General features: G+C 41.9%; 1 long non-coding RNA gene across 1 annotated transcript in view; it reads left to right on the forward strand.

The window, feature by feature from the left end:
* LOC118987285 (uncharacterized) overlaps window positions 1-21,467 on the forward strand; it is a 60,642-nt gene extending 39,175 nt beyond the window's left edge. The window contains exons 3-4 of the long non-coding RNA XR_005066530.1: window positions 6,571-6,700; window positions 21,363-21,467. This is a non-coding gene — a long non-coding RNA (uncharacterized LOC118987285). The remainder of the gene's footprint in view (window positions 1-6,570; window positions 6,701-21,362) is intronic.
* Window positions 21,468-21,939: the final 472 nt, after the last annotated feature.

A 21,939-nucleotide genomic window follows, 5' to 3' on the forward strand; every position in this document is an offset into this window, starting at 1 on the left:
TGTTTTAAGACTTTGTCATGCAGTATTAAAGGGGAATTTCAGGTTTTCACTTGATAAAATTTTGCAAATTATTCTTACTTGTGTTCTTTCAAACTTGGAATTGATCACTTCGAGACAGGATCTTGAGATGAGGCTGACATTTTCAAGGACATTTCTTAAAAAATAAAAACCATGTTAGAACCCTATAATTGCTTTCCAAGACTTTGAGTGCCTGCCTTTTCATATGTTAGAAGCTAAATAGTGAAGATTGCTCTTGTTATTTAGTTTCTCACTCTTTTTGGAGTAACAATGCGGTTCAAGGTCAGGGAAGAATTGTTGATATTTTCTCCATATAAAGAGGTTTGCTTTTAGGATTATCTTTTCTGCCACTTTGCCTCTGTCCCTTGTTACATTAAGTGGTTTCCCATTGACTTTAGGCCAGCTGCTGCCGCCACTTAGAAGTGGAATACTTGTTTCTGTTTCCTGATGTGCCCACTCTGCCTGTGTCCTTCTCCCTGTTGTCGGGCGTGCATGTTCTGGTCTTTATACTTGAGGATTTGGACCCTCACTTCTGTAACTTTGCTTAACTTTTGCTTGTGTGCCACCAACATCCAAGAACGCTTGTTGACTTAAATGAACCAAATGAGCAATCGAATGCAACAGGGATACTTCTCAGGACAACAGAAAAATAAGAACACATATTTGCCAGAGCACTTGAAATTTATAAGAATAAGCACACATTTTGGAGAGAATAGTTTCTCGATGTATTGTTTTCTTTTGAAGAAGGGGGTTGCATTGGTGCTTAGTGGTCTATTTTATTCCAAATGAACTTATTACTTGTGGTTACTGTTTCTCAGATTAATCACCTTTTTGAAGTTGAGGTGTAAGGGTAAGAACTTCTTGGCGGAAGGTTTCCCATGGGATTTTGGCCTGAAGATCAGCTTCTTCCAGGGTGTATCTGAACTGTCTGCTCTAAGCCACTCCATGACTCAGGTGGCATTTGCGATCCTGATTCATCCCTTGCCAGGCAGCATTTTGATGCCAGAGAATGTCTCCTGATTATCATCAAAGTTCCCTTTGCTTAGGTGCGCTTGGTTTTTCCAGGAAAGGGAGTTGGAACTTAGAGCCAGTTGGCACCTGACGAGCTATTAGTAATGTGTTCTCCTCCCTCTGCGGTGTCAGCTCCGCAAGGGCTCCATGCCAGTCCTAGTTGAATGATATTTAAAAGTGAAGGATTGTCTTGGAGAAAATGTTTTTGCCCTGGAAGCATCTTATGAGGTTCTTACAACCTGATTATAAATGAACTCAAGAAAGAGATGAAAGTTTGTATATCGGTTGGATGTTTCCTCAACTCAGTTATTAATCCAAGGTTCTTTCATTGCTCTAGGTGAGGTGGGATGAGTTTTAAGGGGTTTCTGTGACCTCAAATTCCCATTATTCTCAGAGATAAAGACAGATTCATCTTCATTTAGTACTGGTTTTTCCTTTACTGCACAATGCACATGCTTCTCTATTTGTATAAGAGTAGGACCCATCTGTAGATTGATTTCCTTGTTAGGCTAAGTCTCTGAATTCAATTGAAATGTTTTCACAACGTAATTAATTATTTTCTACAATAAAGAAGCAGCGGAATCTCTGCTGTAGGACTCCTAAACAAGTTCAAGGCATTTCATGATTTTATTTCATTGTATTAACTGTGGGTATATTTGGCACCAAGGTGAACAAGAACCAAAAGCTCCAACAGAAAGTTGGCACTGAGATCTAAGATAAGTGGTAGTTGAGGAAAAGGAGATAGGATAGCCAAAGAAGCATTATCCAGCTTGTGAAAGGATTAAAAAGAGGCATATTAACATTTTTAAAGAGTTCGAGCAAAAATCATTTGGAATTGGGTAGCACCAAATTCCTTGGAATATCTTCTCAGGGTTCAGCTGGGACAAACAGTAAATGTTCCCAGCAGTACTGAACACCAGGGACCTAAGAGGGGATCTCCAGCATACCACTCTCCGATGATCCAGAGCCGCTCCCAAAGATAACCAAGGAAAGAAAGACTTGGACAACTCTCCTGAGAGTTGGCAACAGGCAGTAGGGCCCTAGCTGCAAACGGAGTACAGCCCACAGTCCTGCCCGGCCAGATGTAGCCACGAATGGCGTGCAACCCACAATTCTGTCTGATCATATGTTTGGGGAAAAGATACATTTCCCTCTATCCTTTATAGTGAGCGCCTGGCTGAGACCCCTTTTTCTCTAGAGCACCTTGGAAATGGATGAGGTTATCTAAGATGGTTAAAAGTTCTCTGCTGTAATGCAAGATTGTCTTGGGTAAGGTTAATCTACTTGTTCAGTGTTAAAACAAAATCATATGCACCTCACACTGGCCCCAGTCCAGTTTCTAAGCAGGACTCTGTCTGTCCCTGGTTGGCACCCATCCAATTCCAGCAGTTTAAGATTGAGTCTAGAAAAAGAAATGCTGAAATGAAGTCTGAAAGTTTGTAATGCAAAAGCTGAGGGGCTAGGATTCAGGATCCGAGAGGGACTGGCCCACCATCTCCAGAGGCAGCGAGAAAGCAGGGAGCTCACGGGGCAGTGTCAACCTAGAAGTCATCAGGAACGCCTCAACCGGGGCTCAAGGGAAGACTTTATAGTGGAAAGGTGGGAGCGAAGTAAGGAAATCACTGATTGACTGTAGCTTCAAGCCTAATTGGCCATTTGTGATTCACTGTCCTTAGCATTTTGATTTCCTAACCTTGAGGCACTTCCAGGCTTAGATTTGGGTTTGCTTACACTGGCCTCCACGGCATTAGAGCCAGCTCAGTCTAATAGCCTCCTTGTTTAATTTAACAGGAACTTATATTTAAACGTCTCACCAAATAGTCGTTTATTGGGTCAGTTTCCTATGTCAGCTAATTATACTGTGTGAATTTTTCCATGACCTCAGCAGTGATGATGTCCTTTGCAAGGTCTGCTGGATTTTTTTTTTGTCTTGAATGCTAGAATTATTATTAATTTCGGTTTGGTAATTTCTGTTTAATCTTATGAAATTTTAAAAAATTTTAGCGCAAACATGAGAAAAACAAAAGTAAATTTCTTTCTTTTTTAAAAAAATATATTTTATTGATTATACCATTACAGTTGTTCTATTCTCCCCCTTCATTCCCCTCCACCCGCACACTCCCTCCCCCACTATTCTCCCCCCTTAGTTTATAACCACGTGTCTCAAGTTCTTTAGATTCTATATTTCCCCCTCTATTCTCACCCTCCCCCCTATCTATTTTCTACCTACCATCTATGCTATTTTCTGTGCCTTCTCCCCCCTTCTCCCCCTCCCACCCCCCTGTTTCTAACCCTCCATGTGTTCTTCATTTCTATGGTTCCACTCCTGATCTAGCTGTCCTCTTGGTTTGCTTTTGTTTTAGGTGTGGTTGTTAATAACTGTGTGTTTGCTGTCCTTTCACTGTTAATATTTTTATTTTTATTTTTAATCCTGGGTTCATAAATAAACAGCAGGCCAGCATTTGTCTTTAGTTAATTTACTCATTCAGTTTACTGTTTGCAGAATACTACAGGAATAAAAACTTGAAATGTGTGCAGTCTTTCCAGGGTTTGCCATGGAGATAAAACTTATAATAATTAAATTAAAGCAAGTAGCCCTGGCTGGTGCGGGTCAGTGAATTGAACATGGGCCTGCAAACCAGAAGACTGCGGTTTGATTCCCAGTCAGGGCACGTGCCTGGGTTGCAGGCCAGTTCCCAGCAGGGGATGCGCAAGAGGCAACCATACATTGATATTTCTCTCCCTCTCTTCTTCCCTTCCCCTCTAAAGACAAATGAATGAAATCTTTAAAAAATAATTAAAGCAGGTAGAAAGTGCTTAATATTCTAAGCTGTGGTGTCTGACTTTTGGCATCTCTGTGCCACATTGGAAGAAGAAGAGTTCTCTTGGGCCACATATTAAATACATTGTGACACATAACAAAAATATCTCAAAATGTTTTAAGTAAATTTACGATTTTGTGTTGAGCCACATTCATAGCCATCCTGGGCTGCATGTGACTCACGGGCCGTGGGTTGGACACCACTGCAAGCACTCATCTCCCATAGGTGAAGTCCCATGGAGGCTCTGAGGCAGGAGAGGACCTTTGTACTCTGGTTGGGGTTGTGCATATACAGTGGGGTCAGAGTTTTGACGACAGTCTTGGTGTTGGATTGGCACTTCAGGTAGACCTTATAGAGTATCTTGAAAAGAGCCTTTGAGGTGGGGAAAGTATTACAGGGAGGAAATAGCATGGGGGGAAAGCATTTTGGTAAACTGTGGGGCTCACATGGGCTCCAAGGGGGTGCTTCAACTAATGTAAAGTTGTCAAAAAAGGAAGTGCTAGAAAGTAAGGTTTAAACATAGGTTAGGGAGAGATCAGGGAAAATTTGGATGTCAGGCTCAAGATTTATTGTCCAGGCATAAATTCTGGAATTTCTACATGGGAGTGGTGTGTCGGCTCTGAGAATGCACCTTGCAGACCTTCTCCATTCGGGAGCAGTTGTCCCAGGTCCTCAGTCCCTGCCATCTAGAATGCATGTGAATCTTGCCTACCATGGGCCACTCCCCAGCAATGACTAAGCAGGGTAGGGATACTAAGACATGCGCTCCAAGGTATACAGACTGTTTTGTTCCTTGACCTTGACTCAAGAACTCCCAGACAGTGTTGCTGAACCTTCCTTAGACATTAAATGAGTCTAGGATGCTTCCACCCAAGTGAAGGTGGGTCTGTCAGCTCTCTTAACCTTGCCTGGCTCCATCCATACTTTCCTTTGCACAAGCATTTCCACCCATAAAGTCATCATACATTTAATTTGGTCTTGACTTCTGCATCTTAGGGAGAGGACCAGTACCGACTCTGGGTATTTTAAGGTAGCAACATGTTTGAAGGTGTATGGTCAAGGGACTTGTCTTGAAGATGTGTTTGGGTGGTAAGCACACGGCTTATATTTAGGTAGCTTGGCTACTTGAGGAGACTTGAGGGGAACTGGTGGAAGTGATAGAGGTCTATAGCACCCCGTCAGCTACCCGAGGTATTGGTAGTGGGGAGTCACTTAAAGTTTTTGGCTTCTTACAAGAATGATGCCATTAGTTCATAGTTCAGTCATAAGCTATGAGTAAAGTCATAGGTATGACTAAAGAAAACAGGATTTCAAGTCTAGTTAATGTAAGCTAAAAATACAGTTTCTGCCTCCAGTTTAGTGCTTCTGACAGAACTGCTGTCTTAAGCGTTTGACAACGGCAGCTTAGAAATTCTTTTCTCCATTATTTTTCCCCTCAGTATCCCTCTACTTTTTATAATTTAATCAGGAATTATGTCATGATCATACAATTTCCTAATTTACAGTGCTCCTTCTTATATGATTCGTGAAAGAACTCTTATGACAGCCAGAAATTACTTTGGCTCGATTTCATATTAATAAAGACATATGTTGAAGCAGGTGCGCCGTTCGTCTGTTCCTCAGCTTTGTGTTATGCTTTGTCTTGCATTAAAAAAATTCTATGTTTAGGACCTTGCTGTTGGTTGCCTTGGTTATCATGGGACTGTCACAACTTCAGGCTGTGACTTTGCTGCAGGTGCTAACAGGAGGAGACAATAGGCTGCCAGGCAGAGGCAGAGAAAGGGAAAACTGGATTCCGACACACGCGGCGGCCTTGGCAAGTCACGCACGTTGCATGGGTCTGTGAAAATAACTTCTACTGGGAATATGTGTCATAAATAAGCAAAGACTGTTCGGGAAGTTAACAAGAGTGAAGGCAAGAGGGAGGAAACGCAGAGGAGCCTAGGTGCAGACTGAGGGCATTTGAATGCCATTTCATTCGCCGCACTGAATCGACGGTCAGATATGCTGGAGGGGCAATGACAAACAGATGCTGGAGTCCAGGAGACTAAGCCAAGACTTTAAACAGGGTAAGTAGAAGACAAGAAGGACCTGGCCAGTGGTTTGGATCTTCATGCACAATTGGATAAGAGAGCTTTTGGTATTCTCTGGGGAACGCATGTGCTTCCTGAGTGACTGGGGAGTTATTTAGCCAATGCAAAAGTAGTCACGCCGCTTGTCTTTACATGCAAAACTATCCTGTCATTCTCCTGTTGTCTTGGGAATATTCTAGAGAATTGCTGCCTTCTTTGTTCATAAAGATTTCCACTCATCTGCGAATCCCCTAAGAACAAAGATGTGTTCCAAAATCGAAGGGAGTTTAATGGACACTTTGCATTGACCTTATTGCCCTTTGGTTTTGTTGGCATCCTTGACTCCTGTTTCTAGTAAAATGTTAGTACTTCCTTCTATAGTAAAATGAGTTTTTCCTCTAGTAAATGTTTGGTCCTGCGCAGAAAAAATGGGAAAGAAGACTTATAATTTATTGTTACCGGTTTCATTTAGCTAATCATTATTTAAATTGAGGGTAGGTGAAGTAGACAAGTCAAAAGATATGCATTTGTGACATTCCCAGAAGAATTCTTGCAATGAGTAAAACCAAGTGAAGTGTACTTTTCAGAGATATGTAACACACTTGTACAAAGTAGATAGTCAAAACCAGACCTCATTTATCTTACAGGCGGATGGAAAGCAGGCCAAGAGAAAAAAATAAATGACTTAATGACTGAACTCTACCCAGAGATTGAAGAATAAAGCACAAGATTCCATACCCTGCCCTTCCACTTCATCTTCACCTTTGAAAAATACAGGTGAGTGTTTGGAATCATTCTGATGGTTGACCTAGTGGCCATGGAAACCAAGTGGCCAAGACAGCAGCGCTGATCTGATTCACAGATTGTTTTCATTTTCTTGCTATTCTAATAAGTGAATGGCATTGTTTTCTTATTCAGGAATGTGAAAATATGTGACTTGATTTTTTCCCCAAAGCTCATCTACATGAGAGGTGTACATCATATGAAGATGTGCTACTCAGAAAAAAATCTCCGCAGGAAAGAGAACTCTGACCATAGCAACAGTGACAGCCACAGTGTACGGAGTGTTCATTCGATGCTCAGCATTGTGCAGACTTCCTAACTGATCCTAATGAGGTCCATATATCTAACACGATTAGTCCAGGTTTTTTTTTAATCTCTCTCTAAAGAGAATTCTCTTAACCAGGACAGATTATGTAACTGGTAAATTGAGCAGTGATTGGGACACACCGGATCCTTCACAGATTTAATTTTCTAAAAGGATATTCAGATGGTAGAGTAAGTGGAATCAGAACCTACTGATCCATGCAAAGCTTTGGCATGGGAATAATTACTATGTGGCCTGGTCATATGATGTCTTCTGTCCATCCATCACTTGCTTTGGGGAGAAGGACTTCACTAGTAAGTTCAGTTTCCAGGCTACTAGTTCAGGTAATAAAGGACTGTGAACACTGAGTTTAAGCAATACTAGGAGAAACAAGGGGGAAAGAGCACAGTTCTCTCAGTTCTAGGGTCCTGCTGGCTACTGATGGTCTGGGCTAGACAAATTCTGTGCCTTACAGTGGTGGTCTCCATGCTCGTTTGTTCACATATTACCTTAGCAGAAACGGGTAAGACTGCATGTGTCTGTGCATGCACCTATATTTTCAGATGATATGAATTAATCATATGAATCATACTATATGAATCAATATCTTAAGGGCTCTTAAAAGAGATCTTTAAATGTGCATGAAGTTTGGTAAAATTTTGTAAAGTAATGGACTAAGGGTTGTCTCATGGCTTTTAATGTTACTGAAAACTATGGTAGTGGTTTGCTTTCATGGTCTGGACTTTAGTTTTAAAATATTTTACAACTTGTGATGACTTCATGTTACCATTAGCCAATTTCTAAGGGGGGAAATACACGTTAGTGGTGAGACTGTGGATGAATAATAATGGATGTGAATCCATATTTAGATGGTCTTCTTAATTTCTATTTCATGTGGCTGATTTCGTCTTCGAACTGATTATATCAGTGTTTTTCAAACTTCATATCACAACCTATTAATGGATTGCATTAATAATAACTAACATAAATTTTTAATAAAATAGAAGAGAAAATGTTAGAGTATATTACTAATAAGTATTGTCTTGAGAAACTCTTATTTCAGTTATATGCCTATATTGTTATATCTGGATAAACAGTGGTGGGCAAAAGTAGATTGTGAGTATGCAAAACAGAGGTTATTCTTGTATTATTGTTTATTAATTATTGTATTCTTTATTTGCAGTACAATGGTAAACCTACTTTTGCCCACCCTGTAAGGACATGTCTATGTATATACGTCTAAATACTGAAGGACGATGCATTATCAGGGGTGTCCAACCTGTGGCCCATGGGCCGCATGCAGCCCAGGATGGCTGTGAATGCAGCCCAACGCAAAATCATACATTTACTTAAAACACGATGAGATTATTTTGTGTGATTACATGTCGCAATGTATTTAATGTGTGGCCCAAGACAACTCTTCTGCTTCCAGTGTGGCCCAGAGACACCAAAAGGTTGGACACCCTGATAGATCATTGTTTTTACCCTGGACTTGTTGCTGTTTGAGAGGTCAAACTATGAGAAAGAAAAACATAAGTGACTACTTTCTTGCTTCTCTCCTGGACTTGCATTATTTGGATTACTTCCAGTTCTTGGGGGTTTTTGGCACAGAGCTTTTAAAGTCATTCACGTATTGTGTGGAGGGTTCATTTAGTTGCAGCTCAGGGATGTAAACCATAAATTCACTTAGTAAGGCATATATCAGCTGCATCAGAACAAAAGTGTTGCAGGTGTTTCACAGACCCTTTGATAACTATCTTCCCTCAAGAAATTTCCAGTAGCATACCTGGTTCGGGACCTTCAGACGTTCTGACTGAGGAGGAGCAGCAGTGGCAATCTTTAGACATTTTTTAAAAAAGATTTTATTTATCTATTTATAGAGAGAGGGGAAGGGAAGGAGAAAGAAAGAGAAACGTCGATCGGCTGCCTCCCATACTCGTCCCAGCCAAGGACTGAACTCACAACCCAGGCATGTGCCCTAACCTGGAATCGAACCAGTGAGCTTTTGCTTTGTGGAACAATGCCCAACCCACTGAGCCACGCCAGTCAGGGCCCCAGTGGCAAGCTTCAGATGACCTATTAGCAAAGCTTAATTTCCTTCCTATCATTTTGGACAAAAACCACTTTTAAATAAAAGTGCTAATATTTTATCCTGCCCCCCAGTGGGTCATCTTAGGTTGTGCCCCATGGAGCACATACTGTGCTTTGTAAACACTGACTCATAGGCACTGTGGCCAGGGGTTGCTGCCACCTCTGCCTTCTGTTTTGACCTCATCTTACACCGTCCTACCTGCTCCAGTCTAACCATGCTGAACACACCGGACAAGTTCCTGCCTCAGGGCACACGAACTGGTGGTTCTTATTATCGTCATCCCTCCGGAGATGGCTCTTTGTCATCATATAGGACTTGGCTCAAAAGATACTCTCCTGAAGATGCCTTCTCCGATCACTGCATTTTATACAGTCCCCTTTTCTCTCTCCACAGTCATCAGTCACTCTCTATTTCATGAGTTCCTTTAATTTATTTCTTTTTTCAAAATGTATTACTATCTGTTTAATGTGCCCCTCGAACTTGAAACCCCTCTAGAATAGGATCTTGTCTCTACAGCTCACCCCTGTATCTCCAGAATGTAGTTAGAGCTGGTAGATACTTGTGGAAAGATTCAAAGAATGACTCAACCTTTCTCTTGACCCTCGGCTTCACTTGAGCCAATCCATTTGGATCCAGTCTTCTCATTTGTATCTGAAACCAGTTCCTCCCCAAGATGTCACTTGGCAGAGACACTGTATTAGAAAGAATGGGGCACTTGTAGGGTGAGCCAAATGCTGTAAGAACTCCTTGGAAGAAATGTTCATGACTCAGGCGTTGGGTACGGGTTCTGGTCCTGGAAATCCTGACTGCTCATTTCTGAAAATAAAATTTGCAGGCCACCTGTTCATTTGAGAACAGAGACCTACAACTGCGGCTATATTACACTATTAGTTCTAAAGGAGATCAAGTTTCTGCATCAACAGACAATTCTCATGATCAGAAATTTGATCTCCAGCCCTGGCTGGTGTGGCTCAGTGGATGGAGCACAGGCCTGCAAATGAGAGGGTCGCTGGTTTGATTCCCAGTCAGGGCACATGCCTAGGTTGTGGGCCAGGTCTCCAGAAGGGAGTGCGTGAGAGGCAACCACACATTGATGTTTCTCTCCCTCTCTTTTGCCCTCCCTTCCCCTCTCTATAAAAATAAATAAATAAAATCTTTTAAAAAGAGAAAGAAATTTGATTTCCAATTGGAGATTTTTTTTAGATAGATTATTACAGTCTGAACTTGGAGCCAGTCAACTGGACCTGAATGCTCTACCATCCTGCCTTGTGTCTGGCACTCAGTGGACTCTTAGCAGGTATTAGTTAAGTGAAAAAAAAGCATAGCTAGTCTTGGAAGCTGAGTCTGGCCTGTCCCTGGCATTATTTAGCTGTGCAATCTAGATCGAGATCTGACAAACTATGGCCCCACCAGTTTTTGTAAATAAAGTTTTATTGTGACACAACCACACTCGCTTGTTGAAGTATTGCCTTTCATACTACAATGGCAGGGCTGAGTAGGTGTGTATCTGGCCCTTTACAGGAAAAGTTTGTCGTGCCCTGCACTGGAGAACATCACTTAATGTTTCCGGGCATTAATTTTTATCATTCATAAAATGAGTTGAATGAACTCAGTGATGTCCAAGACCCCTTTCAGAGCTCACATCTGGATTTTATGGAACCTAAGACACTATGTCCATAGAGAAACTCAAAGTGATGCAGATTTAATGTTGCACTCATTGTTTTCTCAGAAAATGTATGATTTTTGAGAAGTTATGCTTCTCTTAAGTGGATGGAAAGGTTCATATATATCTTGAAAGCATGTGGAGCATTCCAGGGTGAGTTCATCTCTGTGGTTTGGTATTTAAGTGCTTAGAGCAATAGACTCATTATGCTGTTTAGTACTTTCCCACTGCTTTCCCCAAGGACTTGACTAAAATAAACATAAAGAGCTTGTAAAGTAACTCTGATAAGTGGGTTCACTTACAATCTATAATGCTTTATGTGTGGTATATTGAGTTAAGAAGTGAAAAATGGTGTTAAATATAACACTAAAATCCCAGCTGAATTTGACTTGTTGTGAATTCATTTATGGGCCAGATAAGAAAATTACAAGTTGCTACATTTTGCAGGAGAAAAAATTCTGGTTTGGGAAGAAAATCTTGTCTTCATTAAGTTAGAATCAGTTGCTTATCTTGATTGGTTTTCTTTTTCTTGGTAAGATTTTATTTATTTATTTTAGAGAGATGGGGAAGGGAGGGAGAAAGAGAGGGAGTGAAACATCAATGTGTGGTTGCCTCTAGCACATCTCATACTGGAGATATGGCCCGCAACTCAGGCATGTGCCCTGCCTGGGAATCGAACCGGTGATGCTTTGGTTCACAGGCCTGTGCTCAATCCACCGAGCTACACCAGCCAGGGCTGTGATTGGTTTTCTTGTTTGGGTTTACATTATAAATGCTTAAGCAAACAAAGGCCCATGGATACCTTTTCAAGATCATTAGATTTGTACATATTTTATTCAAGCCATAAAATTTGCATTGGCTATTTCTTCCCATAGTTGCCATCCTTTTCCTTAGCTACTCCTATTACTACTGACTGCATCCTATGTCACAGATCACAGAGTATGAACATTACAATCAAATCATGTAGTCAGGACTTTCTAACAAACTGAACCAAAAAAGTAGAATACATTAAACTTTTCTGTTCGATAATAAGCAAAAAGTTGCATGGCAGGGACTGTACCCTCACTCATTAAGAGCCCCTTCCATGTGGCAGTTTGTACTAGGAGGTGAAATATTTGGGTTATATGTTATCTTTTATAGATTACAAATATACGGACATTTAGAGCTTTCATACACGATCCCACTTGGTTTTCACCCCAATTTCGGAAGGGAATCAGAGCAAGGATTCTGTCTGCCTCTAAGGTTTGTGTGGGACCCCTCTGGAAAAGTACTGAAGTGGGAGAGTGGAGAGGGGAGCCCAGCCTGGCATGGCCCGGAAAAGCTCCATGTCCCTCCAGGTAAGTTTCTTTATATGGGATCTCAGTGCCCACTGGGGAAGGCCAGGCCCCTTGTGGGACTGAGGATGGGGAGCAGAAAAAGTGCAGTGATGTGGTGCTGGTACTGGGCAACCCATCAGGTCTCATGCAAGAGACTCGATTCCTAATTTATATCCTACTGTGCCTCCCAGACTGAAGCAGGAGACTGGGTTTTCAGCTCACAAAGAGAGGGTCCCTTCTGCATCTACCTAATGCCCAGATAAGTCTGCTGTTTGGCCCACTCATAGCCAAACGCAAATCACTGCTTTTCCCTTGGGTGTCGAGTAGTAGGACCAGGGTTTATGGCATGTGAAAATTCTTTGCAAACCACCCGCCACTGTTTGATGGCAACCTGACAATAGTAGAAACAGAATCTTGGACTTGCCAATAGGTAACACTCTTTGCCCTTGGATGAGAAACTCTGAGTCATAACGTCCTGATCTATGAAATAAGGGAGTTGGACTAGATTATCTTTGAAGTCTTTCCCAATTCTTACTTGCCATGATTTGGGGGCTTACACTTGACTCCTAAATAAACTCCGATCCAGAGATATCACTGTGGCAGATGCTGTCACAGCAGTGCCTGGTCATATCCCCTTGACACTGAGCATTTCCGCTGGCTTTGCTGGAAGCATCTATCTCTCCCTGCCAGAGGTCTTCATCTGGCTTCCAAAATATGCTTAGCTGGAAGTGCAAGGGAGTCAAAATCCCAAGGAGTGATCCCCAGCTAATGCCAAATGTGAGCTAAAGAAAGCACACGTTGAGGAATGTATTTTATTTGCCCTGACTAGGGTTACCAGATTTGGCAAATAAAATACAGGACTGCCACTTATATCTGGGTTTCAGATAATATCAAATAATAGTTTGGTATCAGTATATCCCATCCCAAATATTATGTGGAATATACTTATACTAGAAATTTCATTGTTTATTCAAAATCCCACTATAATGGGATCCCTGTATTTTATCCATCATTCCCAATTCCAGTGCTCATTGGGAGCATTGGGCATTGCAGCAAGACTGAATCAGAGCGGAGGAAAGCAGGGTGATGGGGACTGGCATACAAGATGCAGAGTGTGGAGGCTGTGAGGCAGACCTAAATACCAGTGCCCAGGGAAAAAGAGGTGTTGAGAACCAAATAGTAGATAGGTATGAGCTTGTGGATAAGGAATGGTTAGTACAAAGGCTCAGGCAGGGAGGCAAAAACCAGCTACAATAAAACTGCAAACAGCAGTCTCAAACATTGTGGGGAGGGAAACGCTGAAGTCACTGAATTTGGCCAGACGTTATTCACTTCTCCAGCCCCACTGCCTAGCACAGTGTCTGCCTCATTCCTGGTTCTCAGTAAACAGTGAATGAATGACAAGGAAGGAAGACTGATAGAAATATGAAATTCTGGCATTATGAGTTTTATGGAAAATGGTGCCCACTGGAAAATGCACGGGGCCTTTTTAAGCAATGGTGTGTCTGATTATAGATGCATAGAAAATAGGAGTTGCTTTGTGAATTGTCATAATGAGTTTTTCTGATCTTTCCCTTATTTATTGCAGGTACAATCCAACTAAAATCTTTCATGCCTAGACAGGTTTTGGAATGCCACTTGTGTGTTCAAAGCTAATTTGCTTAAGAGCCAGCCTATCTGAACCTTGAATAATATCACTGGAGCATTTAGATTGAGCGAAATGGTTTGGAGGAAATTTTCCCCATTCAATTTCATCAGAATAATCGATTTATGTTTTCAGTGGCATTTCCCTTTCTTTCTGCAGGAAAGATAACATTTCATTTTATGCTTATTATTTCTAATTGTAAATTCGAAGGTGAAAAGATCTGCTTTATCTGCAGCAAGCCATGTGATAATTCCTTCCTCACTGACAGAGAAAATAAAGGGAAATAGAAATATGTGCAATAGCATGTCAATAACAGGAAAGTAGCACCACCATTTCCTCGGCTTTCCTTAGAGTCAGCTTTCATTTTCACTGGGGAAAACCACTTTTACAAAACACTAAGCAGGTTGTTGTCCAAACAGTGGTTTCGACTTAAAATCCTCTACTCTGTGGATGATGCATTTTGCTAGAGCTCATGCGGTCATTCTGTGTTAACAGTGTGTCAGTCACAATGGAATGGCAGAAATCTGTGTATGGAGAAGCACTGAAATTGTACTTAGGAATTCAACATAACAAGTTTTAATGTAAAATTAAAGTTTCCCTCGTTCTTAGCAGTCTATCAAAACTAAAAGTTCCCCCTGATGCTGGAGAACCAATGCTATTTCTTTGGGGCTTATTGTCTTCTTGCACCACGTCTGCGCGGTTCTGTCATGGAAATTTGTAACAGAAATAAAAGGAGGTCTCCTGTTTCTGAGGGTGGCCAAGGTCAATGATTCAGATGAATTCTGTAGATAAAATATGTTTTAGAAAGCTTAAAATTACCGAAGAGCTAACAAAAGTACACAAGGGAAGGAAAACGTAAAATAACACGTATTGGCTAGGATGTGATGAGTTGAAAGCCTTGTGCATTGCTGGTGGGAATAAAAACTGGTGCAGCTGCTGTGGAAAACCGTCTGGCAGGTCCTCACACAGCTCGACACAGGGGCGCCGTGGGACCCAGCAATTTCCGCTCCTAGGTACGTACTCAAAAGAATTAGAACAGGAGCTCAGACAGATATTTGTGCACCAGAACTGAGAGCAGCATTAGCCACAATATCCAAAAGGTGGAAACAACCCACATGTCCATCAGAAAATGAATGGATAAACCAGATATGTTCTATTCATACATGGGATATTATTATTCATCTATAAAAAGAAATGAAATTCCCATATGTGTTACAACATGGATAAACTTGGAAAACATTATGTTCGATGAAATAAGCCAAACACAAAAAATAAATACTGTAGGATTTCACTTATCTGAGGAATGTGGAAAGGGCAAATTCATAGAGATGGAAAGTAGAATAGAGGTTACCAGGGGCTGGGAGAAGGGTTGATATGGAGTTAGTGGTTAATGCAGACAAAGTTTCGCTTTGGGAAGATAAAAAATTTTCTTCTCTGGCTGGCGTGACTCAGTGCATTGAGTGCCCGCCTGTAAACCAAAGGGTCACCGGTTCAATTCCCAGTCAGGGCACATGCCTGAGTTGTGGATCAGGTCCCCAGTGGGGGGTTACATGAGAGGCAACCAATCGATGTTTCTCTCACACACTGATGTTCTTTCCCTGTCTTTCTCTTTCCCTCCCCCTCTCTCTAAAAGAGAAATAAAATATTTTAAAGAAGGAAGGAAAAGAAAAATGTGAAGGAAAAAATGAGGAACATGGCAGGTAAATGTGTACAGAAGTTGCTTTTGAAAAAAGATTTTATTTATCTATTTTTAGAGAGAGGGGAAGGGAAGGAAAAAGAGAGGGAGAGAAACATCCATGTGTGGTTCCCTCCCATGAACCCTCTGCTGGGAACCTGGCCTGCAACCCAGACATGTGCCCTGACAAGGAATCTCATGAGTAACCCCTTGGTTTGCAGGCCCTGAGGTACACCAGCCAGGTCGAAGCTGCTTTTGACCTGAGGGCATTTGTCATTTCTCAGAAAATCAGGGCCTTTCCTTTATAGCCTCATGCAGGAAGATGCAGAAAACAAAACCCAGGGTCTTTTTGTTGGGTTTTTAATATTCATCTTCATTAATTATATCCTGAATGTGCCCAGGGAGGTTTTCTGACTCTGAGACAGACTGCCACTAATGTTATTTACACGATAATCACTACATTAAGCCCCTTGCCCCATCCCTTACCCTTGGGGCATCATGGTGAAGGCCAAATGGAAACCTCTGTTCTGTGAAGGGCCAGGTGATCCATAGCTGAGAAATGGAGAAAAAGGGAGTTTCTGTGCTTATGTACTGGAGAAAAAGGCACTCTCTCCCCCTTTTCTCTCAAAAAGAAGGAATAAAACTTTTGGACCTTTGAGGTGGGATGAAAAGATCCTGGGTTCTCACTCTTACCTTTTGGAATATAATGAAATCTTTTCAAGGTCTTGTTCCTCATTCCCCATTTTCCCTTGAAATGTAATCACCAGTGTTAGGTAAATCTCTCTGGAGTTCTCAGTGCCTATTCAGTTCTAAATTGCCTTTCCAAGTCTTGCTCTTAGCTTAGGACCTCAAGTTTTCAGCAAAATTTGTTCAAAAAATATCCAGCTCCACAGAAACACACAAATATTTTCCCTATATCAAAGACTGTTGAACACTGCACTTTAGAAATGTTGATAAAGTTCAGTTTATCAACTCCTCATACGACTTAAGAATGCTTTCCCCATCAGACCAGAAACGTCCAAACCTGTAGAGGATTTTGATGAGTTCATCTGAGCTGAACTGACAGCAATTGCTGGGAAGCAAAATGTCAACAGATTAAGAAAATGGCAGTTCTGCAGTTTAGTTTATATGTCACAATCAAAGTTGGAGGCGTAAGGAGGGTTAAATGAAATCCACTGGTGGTAGATTAGGGTGGTGGGAGAAAACAAACTGAGGAAACCTCTGAGATCAGATAAAGAGTAAACCAGAGAGACAGATAATACCTCTTTTACCTTGGTGTGTACAGGATGGTTAACAATGAACATCTATCTACAGCACATAGAGGTGGTAGGTGGGAACAAGATAACCGTGAGGGGTTCTGTGGGCTTGTGCTCTGGGGGGAGATGGTACCATTAGGGGTCTGGAGAAAGGAGATTACTCTGACATTCCAAAGGTCTGTTATCATAGAGGCAAAAAGACAATAGACAGTCTTGGTTAAGGAAAAGACAGACCTTTGTCAAGGAAGATACCAGCCTTGGGTGTGACTATCAGCCATGACTCAGTTTTAGTGAAGACGTTTTCATTTCAGACCATCCTGTGTGGTTATTCTGGTCTCCAAATTTGTAAGAGCCACCAGGCAGACCTCCCCCCAGCTTGTCAGATTTAGTACTTCATTCCTTTTACTGCTATATGAGGATTTCTATTCTCACCACTTCTGTTCAGCATTGCCCTAGAGGTCCTAACCAGTACATTCAGGTGGGGCATGGAGAGGGATGGGAAAGAGAAGAAGTGAAACTGAGTCCACTTGCAGATTCCATGATCATCTATGTAGAAAATCCTAAAGGATCTATAGAAAGCCTCCTAGAACAATAAGTGAGTTAGCAACATTGAATACACTTGCCTGCAGTGTAAGGCAGAGTGTGATACATGCTTATATGCAGGCACCAGGTCCTTTTCAAGTACTGAGGTGGGAAGAGTTAGTCTCTTGCAGAAAGTGGAAGGCATCACAGGAGGTCAGCTGTCAATCAGGTCTTGGAGGAAGGACTGATTTTGGTCAGGGAGAAGGAAATTGGTGTTCTAGTGGGAGAGAAAAGAAAACAAATGTCTGAGGTGGAAAATCATAAAGAGCTGATTGCATTCTTTAAGAAAATGGGCACTGAAAGTGTGAGAAAGCAGAGTGAGGAAGGGCTGGGAAGGGAGGGCAGGAAGAGATGGGCAGAGACCTTGAATGTTAGACCTAGAATTAAAGATTCTATCTGAAGCCCTGGCTGGTGTAGCTCAGTTTGATTCCCAGCCAGGGCACAAGCCTGGGTTGCAGGCCAGTTCCCAGCAGGGGACTCACGAGAGGCAACCATACATTGATATTTCTCTCCTTCCCTTCCTCTCTAAAGATAAATAAATGAAACCCTTTTAAAAAAAGATTCTATCTGAATAACTAAATAATTTTTAGCACCTTCTTTAGAGGAGTAGGAAATTATTTTCACAACTATAAAATAGTAATCTGATTTTCCTGTTGGCCACTCAAAAACGGTGATGATGTTCATAAGTGATTTTAAAGTCACTCAATTAGAGAGTATCTTTAGTTTTTTTAACTAGGCAAAATAATCCAACTTTACAAAAAAGCAGGAAATGAAATCTCAAATCTGTTGCTCTTGGATGTTTATCATCTCTGTGTCTGAGAGAATACGCTCTTTGAGATCATATAAGCAACATATGATCTAAGTCTTTCCCATTTGCCACTGAACATTTTGTTCAGTAAGTGTTCAAAAAATCTGTGGTATCCAGCTAGGATGTACTAGTGCAGTATTCTGATTGGGAGCTTTTAACATTGTTAAGAAATGAGAAAAAACCTAAAAAAAAAAAAGAAATGAGTTTTTTGTAGTTAAAAAACAGAAAAGAAAGTCCACAGCACCGAATCAGGGAATAAATATGGGAAATAGATGAGAAATAGATTTTATTTATTTTGTTTAAAGATGTTATTTATTTTTAGAGAAAGGGAAAGGGAGGGAGAAAAACATTGATCAGTTGGGGACCTGGCCCATAAGCCAGGCATGTACCCTGACTGGAATTGAACCCACAACCTTTTGCTTTGTGGGAAGGCGCTCAACCACCTGAGCCACACCAGCCAGGGCAAGGTTTTACTTCTTGTACCTCCTGTTTTGAGGACTACCACTCAAGTGGAGAGTGCTTCCCCGCCCAGGCTCCATTGAATACCCTGACATTCCCCAAGGCAGACAGCTTCCGCCTCCCATAATTTAAGTCACAGACAGGGACACAGTTTGCCCATCTCAGAACACCATTCTGCCCTGGCTCAGTGGACCGAATGCCAGCCTGTGAACCAAAAGGTTGCTGGATTGATTCCCAGTCAGGGCACTTGCCTGAGTTGTGGGCCACATCACTAGTTGGAGGTGTGCGAGAGGCAACCAACTGATATGTATCTCTTGCACATCGATGTTTCTCTCCCTCTTTCTCCCTCCCTTCCCCTCTCTCTAAAAATAAATAAATAAAGTCTTTAAAGAAAAAAAACACCATTCTGCTTTATGAAAAATTGTTTTTATTCTTTCTTAGCCCAACGGAAATTGGGAAAAGCACCACTCTTTCCCTGCCCATTTTTTCCCATAGGAACCTTGAAGCCCTTCTGAGATTGACCCCTCCATACCAAATTCCAGAAATTAGCCCTGGAGTGGAAGACAACCATGCTGACAAATTGAACCACAGGAGGAACAACTCGTCTTCCTTTTGTTCACACCAACTCCTACTCTGAAAGGAAATTCTGAGGCTCTAAAGGCTGCTCTTCTCTCAAGACACTTTCCTTGTTGCTGGATTTCTCCCTTAGACATGCCATTCTTAATGAGACGTCCACCATCACCTGTGAACTTGCCAAGCCGCACTTTTGCTCCTGAAAAGCATCTGCCGATTTTGTCAGTGTTGAATTTAAATAGATCTGTGTTATGTTCTTTAATTGAAAAGACTTTTTTTGCACTAACCCTAAGGCACATAAGGAAACATCCCAACTGGGATTAAGGTTACATGGTGAGGCAGGGAACCTCTGTCCTCATTATCTCTGCCTTGATTTGTTTTGCTGTCAGAGATCAGCTCAGGATAGTCTGCCAGACCAAACCCTACTTGCAATGGCATAACAGAAAGCAAGGTAAATAAAGAATATGTAACTAGCCCTGGCTGGTGTAGCTCAGTGGATTGAGTGCTGGACTGTGAACCAAAAGGTTGCTGGTTCGATTCCCCACCAGGACACATGCCTGGGTTGTGGGCCAGGTCCCTAGTTGGGGGTGTGTGAGAGGCAATTGATTGATGTTTTTCTCCCTCCCTTCACCTCTCTCTAAAAATAAATCAACAAAATCTTTTTTTATTTTAAATCAACCGTCACAGCTAGTGAGCACTTTGGCAAATGTCCATGGAGAACTGATATTTCCCACTTTAAATACGTCTCCATTTGACCACTCAAACTGGTCCTATGGTTAACCCACAGCATTCACTATTACCCACGACCTGTTTTGGTTGTGATCTTATCTCAAGTGTAAATAACATTTCTCCTCTTTTGAAACATGTCACTAAAGAAATGAGTCTAGAGCAGTGATTTCAACCAGGGGTCATCCTGCTTCCCAGGGGATATTTGGCAATGTCGTGTTAGGTGGAATGGTACTTAAATGGTACTTTACTGACTGATTTTAAGAAACAAGCTGACCACCCATTTACCCCAGGAGGGGTGGGCGCATATCACTGGAATGGGCTATTCTTGCGTAGATAGCTGGGCCCATTTAGTTGTTTGCTGCTCTGGATCGTGCAGCTCTTAACAAGCCCGTGCCACTTGGCTAACCAGCCACCTGCGTTAGCACGGGCCGCTTGGCTATATATAGCCTGCCCCACTGCCTTTTGGGTGTGAGGGTTATCATCTTGCTGCCTCTCAGGACGCTGCTTCTGTCTGTAAGTTCCCTTAACAAACTTTTGTAATACTGGTGTTGCCATTCCCTTTGGTCTCTTGGCCCCAGGAAATTTTCCCAAAATGTCTGGAGACATTTTTGGCTGTCACCACTAGGGAGATGCTACTGGTGTCTAATGAGTAGGTGCCAGGGATGCTGCCAAACGTCCCCCAGTGTACAGCCCGAAATGCCAATAATGCGGAGTGTGAGAAATTGTCATCTGGAGAAAAAGAGTCTTTCCATACCGCTCAACACAGGGTGCCCTCAGAGCCCCACTGTCTATGTCACGGAAGCTAATGCTTTCTGGACCAGCATTTTCCCACTGAGTTTAAATCGCTGGGTAGGCTGTAGCATTGAAATTGGCAACTTTCAAGTCGCTTTAAGGTAGACATGTTAAATCTCCAATTTGAAGGAAAAACAGGAAAGCCACGAGAGGAGTTAAATAGCACTTTAAAATCTAGGAGAGCTGGGAGAATTGTGTGCAGGTGGCTTCAGTCCAGCTCATGGCGCCAAAGATCCCACAGTGAGTTCTTAGATGGGGAGGAGCAAATACTCATTTTCATTAGAGGCAGATGCTGGAGTTGCCGTTACGGCCTCTTCAGCCCTTCAGAAGGTGCCACTCGATTCCCAGTATAATGTCACTTCAGTTCTAACTGCACTGGGTTGTCCTGATTCCTAGGGGTCAGTGATAGAATATCAGAAATCTTGTTTCTTGGCTCATCAGCTTCTGGGCTCCATGCCAAACCTGATTGCTTTTTCACTTTTTTTCTTAAATGAGTAACCTGCACCTCTTTGCTCATGGTCAGGGGGAAAAAAAGCCCCTGTTAATAATTTACAAAAGACACAGCTACTCGTCCTTTGCATCTTCAAATCTCTCAAAGCACGTGACCGTTTAAGCATATCTGGTTTCCAAGTAGCTGAGTGATGAAATATGATTGGCCTCCCGGCATTGATTCCCCTCTCCTTCCCCTCTAGCTCTTGTCTAGCAGATACTGTTGTTCTTATAAAAGAATAAAGAACAGGGTTCTTCCTTTCTAACTTTTAGGCTGTGTTGGCTTCCTACCATGGATGAGGAGCTTGAAGGAGAAACTTGGCAGACCTTCTCCGTTCCCTGGGGCTTCGGCAAGGCGGTGGAGGATGAAGGACATGCATGCCAGTGAGTAATAGTCCCCACGTTAAAACAGTGGGGGGGGGGGTCTTGTCATGTTTTCTGAGATTAGCTCGTGTTTTCGGTAGGATGAGTTTATCTGGACAAGGGCGGAAAGCCACGTCTCAGAATTATACATGGATGATGCCTTTGCTAGAGAAGTGATGAGATCCTTCTGAGGTGTGTTTGGGCAATTCTAATATTTAAAAAGAACATTGACGGTGAGGCAGGAATATCCTGTCAAAGAAAATTATGAAAGCATACACTACTTTGGTTGCTTATTTCCTCAAGACTAAATGCCCAGAGGCACCTTTGGGAAAAGAGAAACTGATTTTATCTGCTGGTCCTTATATGTGGTATTATGATGGGCTATCATTTACAATAAACTTTTGACTACACTTTTTGCCTGGAAAATTGATTTGTGCTGTTTATTTTCTTTTGCAAATGTTTTTTTCCTCAGTGACAAATATATTTT

Source organism: Sturnira hondurensis, unplaced genomic scaffold (genome assembly GCF_014824575.4).
Source record: "Sturnira hondurensis isolate 20B ecotype Veracruz unplaced genomic scaffold, ASM1482457v3 Scaffold0005220, whole genome shotgun sequence".
Classification (NCBI taxonomy): Eukaryota; Metazoa; Chordata; class Mammalia; order Chiroptera; family Phyllostomidae; genus Sturnira; species Sturnira hondurensis.